The sequence below is a fragment of the Halyomorpha halys genome, unplaced genomic scaffold (genome assembly GCF_000696795.3).
Source record: "Halyomorpha halys isolate HHAL.00 unplaced genomic scaffold, Hhal_1.1 Scaffold1324.1, whole genome shotgun sequence".
NCBI lineage: Eukaryota > Metazoa > Arthropoda > Insecta > Hemiptera > Pentatomidae > Halyomorpha > Halyomorpha halys.
Genome location: NW_027106083.1, coordinates 1 through 6,723, shown reverse-complemented (window position 1 = coordinate 6,723; position 6,723 = coordinate 1). Strand labels below are relative to the sequence as shown.

The following is a 6,723-nucleotide window of genomic DNA, read 5'->3' as shown; positions in this document are numbered from 1 at the left end:
TAGAACTCTAATGACCTTTATAGAGAAGAAGAGCTCAAGAAAAAAATTATCCTGAATATGTTAAAATGGCAATGATTTGGCAGGATTGTAATATTTTCACTATATAATTAGCTATTTTACTATGTATTCCATATATTGGTAAGGGAAAGTAAAAATGTCTGTTTTTGGATTTTAGGAAAGAAGGAGAAATGCCGAACTCACTGGCTTTTAATAGAGAGAGAAAGAAATACTTTATTCATTCATGCTGCCCAAATACATCAGGTTGCTACATTACACAGCATACTGATCAATCCCTGACTGGACAAATATAAGTTACATATTTTTACATGATATAATATAATAGATAGATAATACAACAACATATTTTTTTTTCTTCCACAGTTTTCTTTTACTTTTCTTTTACAATTAATACCAGTCTACAAACTAACTACAATTTTTTCGATTTATTTCTTTTTTTTTCTTTCCCTTCTATTTCACAACCCCTATTTCATTTGATCAACAAATTCCCCTATATAACAAATATTTAAAATAATAAAAAAAAAATAACTAAAACAACAAATAAGATATGCGATTAATGCATGCCATCCCACCTCTGGATAAACTCCCATACTCATTAATTTCCATGCATGTGGTGGTGTATGATTCCCAGGGAGTCAAGTATTATATTTTTTGTCATCCTAGCCACGTCCTGGACATCGACCCCGAGCTCCCTCCATGAAGCTTCTAATTGTGCTGGGAATCGTTCCACGGGCTCCGAACCAGAGGCCTCTCACGTTGAAGTCTCGTTCTCCGAAGCCCTCACGGAACTTGAGGAAAGGGATACATTTATCGTAGATTTCTTTCTTTTCCCTATCTACCTTATTTGCCTGGTCAAGGTCGTTATTTTCATATCTCACGGTGGGATCCAGAATGATTGCCGACTTCCCCTATATAAATATAAATATAAAAACTTGGTCAAGTTTATCAAAATGAGATGACTTGGAAGGGCCGGGCACGTCGCACGTATGGATGATTCGGCGATACATAGGAACATGATGTCTGGAAAAATGCATGGACAAAGAAATTTCTGTAGAAAAAGAAGTTATAACCTACCTACAAGTTTATCCTGTAACACGTACTTTGAGTGTTGGGCTATATACTCACCATTCAGAGTATATTAAAGGTACAGCATTTCAAATTCGTAGTAAAATTAACTTTTGAAGGAGCCTAAAACTTGAAGAAACAAAAACCATCTTGATTAGTGTACTTTGACCTTTATTAGAATCAAGTGCAAAAATAGTTTCATCCTTAACAAAGGATTTATGATCTTTACTAATATACATATGTGTAACAAAACTTTTTTTAAAAATATAAACAATTAAAATGTTTGCTAAAATGACATTAATCCTTAAAATATACATGCAAGAAAATATCACTAAAATTTTGTTCGAGGATATTTTTTATTATATCTTTATTGAAATTTACAACTGTAAATACTATAATAGGGAAGCGAGAGGTAGGTAGGCATGTCAAGCTGATATTGATGGAGCTGAAAGCTGGATATTGACGGACCGGCAGGAGAGTAGAGTCACTGCTGCAGAAATGAAGTTTCTGCGAAGAACGATAGAAAAGACGAGAAGAGATCGTGTCCGAAATGAGAGAATACGCCAGGAACTGAGGATTGCCTCAGTGAAGGAGTTTCTGCAGACACGGCAGTTGAAATGGTTCGGCCAAGACGTTAGAATGGAGGAGCATAGAGACCCCCTAAAGACGGTGGAGTATATACCGGATGATAGAAAGCTTCATGATCGACCAAGGATTTCCTACCTAGAGTATATAGGCAGGCTTTGCAAAGCGAGAGGGAATGATCTTCGTGAGGCCAGGAACCTAGATAGGAACTGCTGATAGAGAAAGTTGGAACCGGTGGCTGGACGCTTCCCTACGCTGGGTGGGCACTATAAAGAGAAGCAAAAGAAGAAAAAGAACTATAAATTATAGTATTACATATAACAACTATAAATAATTCAAAAAATAATATTGTTTTTATAAGTCGTATGAGAATGGCGCTCATACATTTGATGTATGTAAATCGGTAAACTGATCTTGAGAAATGAGCATGAGAGTGAGAAGGTATCAGCAACATCAATGACTGTCAATTGGTAAATTTGATTCCTCAAATTTTATGATAAAATTTATATATATTTGTTTGTTTAAACGATTCAGTTCCGTGGTTATAACAAGTTTTAAGGTTTTAACCATGAAATGGTTTGCGTTACATGTTTAGCTCATGGTCGTATTAGAGTCGCAGAATTCTAAAATTTTGCTTTTCTAAAACTTTAGAGTTTTAGGTCTTCGTCAATAACATTTTTAATGGAAATGAAAAAAAAAGAAAAGAAGAATTGAAAGTTGGAAGTAAATTCAGGTCTATACACTTTCTAATAATATTTATAAAAATAAAGAAAGTTTTACTCTTGAAGTAATTGAAACTATATTTTATATATATGTACTATACTTGCCACACAAATTTCATGTAGATCCTTCATTGCATTACGCTGATTTTCAGTTATATAACATTAAGAATATAATAATATATTTGATCTCAAAGAATACATGAATATAAACAATATGTTATCTTTTATAATGTTGTGTTAATCTTGCCAGTGAAACAGTAAGATACCTGGGAATACCTAGATCGCCGCCTTACCTGGAATCAACATCAAACTTATGCAAGGTCAGCAATGCTATATCCAATCCTAAACATAAATTCCAAACTAAAACCAGAAACAACTTTTCTTATATTTAAAACAATCCTCAGGCCACTGCCGATGTACGGCTGTGAAGTCTGGGGAGCGGCATCCTTCACGAAAAGGAAAAAACTACTATCTTTTCAAAATAAAGTCCTAAGAATCGCAGTTAATGCTCCTTGGTTCATAAGAAATAGTCAATTGCATCGCGAATTACGTATGGAGTCAATAGAGGATTACATCAAAAAACGGTTCATGAAATTCCACTCCCAGTTGCCGACAGTTAAAGGAGCAGTGACCTACAACCTGGGAAACCCAACCTCAAACCGAAGACTGAAGCCCAGACTGCTGCAGGAAATTCTGTTATAAATTTTAATAAATATAAAATTAATTCAAAGTCACACTACCTCTATTTTACTTTTTCTTGAAGAAGTTTGTCGGGGGGTGCGGTCAGCAAAGAACAACATAAATAAACAAAACCATATTTGTTTATTTTATGCCTACATTTCGACCTGAGTTTCAGGTCTTCATCAGGGGTTGTGGCGTGTAAAGGGGAAGATGGTAACTGTTACTATTTTACTTTTTATTATTACTTATTTTATTTATTCATTATTAATATTCTTTTTTCTATTTTCTTCTCTCGTCCCTTTTTCAAATTAACTTGTTTCTTCTTACAATTAGAGGACAATTGTTTGTTTTACTTAAGTGTACCAATATCATTATTTTTGTAATTAATTTTACTTTCCACTTTTATTGAAAAGCATTATTCTTATTTAATTTGTTTATTTTATTTTCTTCTTTTAATGATAACATTGTATATAGTTAGGGGTGTCTTTTTTACGAGACTATACCCTCCCCCCATAATCAACTGTTAAAAAAATATGTATATAATATAACGGTTATATCAATGTGTAATCATATGTAAGGCCCACCAGGCCGATCTGGTATGAAATAAAATATATATATAATGTTGTGTTAGGGTCAGGTGGGGTAATTGGGAACAAGCATTAATAGCGCTCACGTGGTAGTTTGCGGAACCTAAATGAAAAGGCCTTTGAAAGTCATTGTTAGTATGGATTGATCATTGACCATTTCTGGTTTTCAGCTGGCAGCTCTGTTATATGATCAGTTAACTTAGTGAATAATTTCTGAAAATCAAAGTGAAGTGTCTTCTGATAACAGGACTTCAGGATTCGCAGTTAAGAGTCATTACTTGCCAATAATTGTCGGTAGTTGAGTAAATTTCAAGTATCTAGGGTGGTTTTGGTGTAACTATTATTTTACGGCCTGGGTATGAGCATTCCCGATTACTCCTGAGATTTTTTCTTCAGAGGTAATTGGAAACAGAATTCTAAACTTTTTTTCCTAGTGTCAACACAAAAAAAAAAATGTTTTTGCCAAAATAATGACGTCTTCTGATTAATTGAATGTTGCGGTTACCAAAAAGAAGCCACGAACGTACGTTAGGAAGCGGGCTACATTTTCTTACATAATAGATGACGTAACCCATGCCATCCACGATATTCTCAATGGTAACATGACGTACCTTGCCGCTTCTCTGGCCTATGCGGTACCTAAAACAGTACTCTTCAACCACGTTAACGGGAAAAACCTGATACTAGTAAGTTGGGGGCAAGATGACCTACTGATCTATTGAATGGGGTTAAAAACACTCTTCTTGAATGTTTGATACCAAGGGCGAAAGTGGGTTACCCTTGTGATAAAGTAGAGCTTAATAGCTAGTGCAGGATTAAATAAAAGTAACTGAAATAAATAAAAGATTTGTCGATGGGGAACCAGGTGAAGATAGATATCGAGTGTTCGCGATTCATGAACACCAAGATTTGACTTAAAAAACCTAAACACCTTCAAAAGGGTTGGAAACAAGCGAGGGATCCTTTTGTTGTCAGTGAGTTTTTTGACCATATCAAAATGCCTCCGGAGGACCAGCATAAGACATTCGAAAGAGAGCATTACGAATTTATGAGGATGCACTTCGACCGAAAAATGCCGAATACACGTATTCTGGCGGGGAATCAATGAGTGAGACAATTACAATTATCAAGGTAGAGGCAATCCGAAAAATGTCGATACCCACAGACGTTAAGGGAAGCAGGAGGATGTTGGGTGCCCTAAACATAGGCATTTTGTACCTGCGATAGCGAGATATCTGGTGTCTATAATTAGCATGTTGAAAAAGAGCAATGGGGATCTTGTGACTACGGATGAAGTGGAATAAATTTAGAAATGCATTGGGACGCTTCAGTAGAAGATGGTTATTCAGCGTACTTTCACCATCACCATGGACGCGAGCGAATATGCGTTGGGAGCAGTTTTGTCGCAGAAGGGTGAGGGTGGAGAGATATCGGTGGCGTACGCTAGCAGACTGATGAACGTTTAAACGGAATATATTGCGCGTAAAAGAGAGCTGTAAGGATTCGTTTGGGCTGTCGAATACTTTCGCCCCTACGTCTTTAGGAGATAATTTTAGGCGTATACGGACCAAAGGCTTCTTCAGTGGGCTAGGAATTTGAAGGAGTCCTCGGCTAGAGTAACGAAAAGCAACCACACAGATCGGGGAATGTACGAAGGTTTTTGAGAGAATGGATGCGGGGAGAAGATGAGACTGCAAGGACAAGACTGAGCCAGAACAAGAAGCACCATCCGGGGATCTGAATTCAACTGAAGGAAGACCGACAGACATGGAGGAGATCGAGGAGATAATCAACGATAAATCACACCAGATCATCTGGCAGAACAGGATGTCGGGGCTAATGAAGATAGACTTCATCAAATACGGTAGGACCTTGGTCATCAGTATTTGATTGACGTCCGGAGTCAGAGATGATCAAATCTGCCGGCGCTTAACAATGCATCCAAACCGGAACAAACCTAACATTTATATGAAGAGAACGGAGTGCACACCACTCATACAGAAATATTAGGCAACTTTGGAGGAAGGCAAATCTAGGATTAGAATGAAACAGAAGGAGATCACCCTGACATACCAGCACGGGAAAACCAATCAGCGGCTTGAACGGGACCTATCAACCCCTTCGACGAAAGTATTTCCCAATGTTCACTATTAATAAAGTTAAAATGGCAATTACGACATATTTGAGAATCTTAACATTGATATCTATAAATTTGGAAGACTCAATATTAATGTGTTACCTTCAGGAACTTTATTATTAAGTAACATCTTATTGAAAATAAATTTATTTTATAGTAATATTAACAATATCAAAATTACAACTAAAAAACAAAACAAAAAGTTATTGGTTAAAAGGGAACTCGGGATGCCTTTCAAGAACATTCAAAATCCCAGTGCCGCAGCTTCCTCCATAGCGCCTCCCATCTTCACCGCGATCCAGTTCACATAGTTGGTCGAATTCTTCTCGGCTCAATTTAAAATCGAATATCTATTAAAGAAATAAAATAAATTAATAAAAAAAAAATAGACAGGTGATAAAATGAAAAAAAAAAAGTAAAATACTTACATCAAAACATTCTTTTAATCTCTTTGGCGTCACCGATTTTATTCCTATGCTAACACCATACTCGATTAGGAACCTTAGAACGACCTGAGACGGTCGTTTATTGTGTCTCTTCGCTATTTCTTTGATAACGGGATCCTTCAGCGGGGATTGAACTATCTTTCTTACAGCAAAAAAAAATAATAATAATAATAATTGCATATATATAAGTTATGGTAAAACAAGGCCTGTATACACCCTTAATCCTAACTCACTATGTAAATAAATCCTAAGAATGTATATAAAGAGCATTACAGTGAGAATAAGTATAGCATTATTCTAGTAAGCTTGCGTTCGTATTCTGGTTCCCTTTTCCTTTTTTAATAGGATTTTTATTCTAAGTTTTATATATATATATATATAAGTTACGTACTGTCAGCTGACAGGTCCATATCAGCTGATCGAGAACAGCTGACCGATTGTATATATATAGACGGACAGGCTCCGCAAATAGATCAGTATTT

At 36.0% G+C, this 6,723-nt stretch overlaps 1 long non-coding RNA gene across 1 annotated transcript; it reads right to left on the bottom strand.

The window, feature by feature from the left end:
- Positions 1-5,926: 5,926 nt before the first annotated feature.
- Positions 5,927-6,664, bottom strand: LOC136797338 (uncharacterized). Its single transcript, XR_010845175.1, has 2 exons — positions 6,224-6,664; positions 5,927-6,145 (listed from the first exon to the last, which is right to left on the bottom strand). It is a non-coding gene; the product is annotated as an uncharacterized lncRNA (long non-coding RNA).
- Between the last annotated feature and the right edge of the window lie 59 nt (positions 6,665-6,723).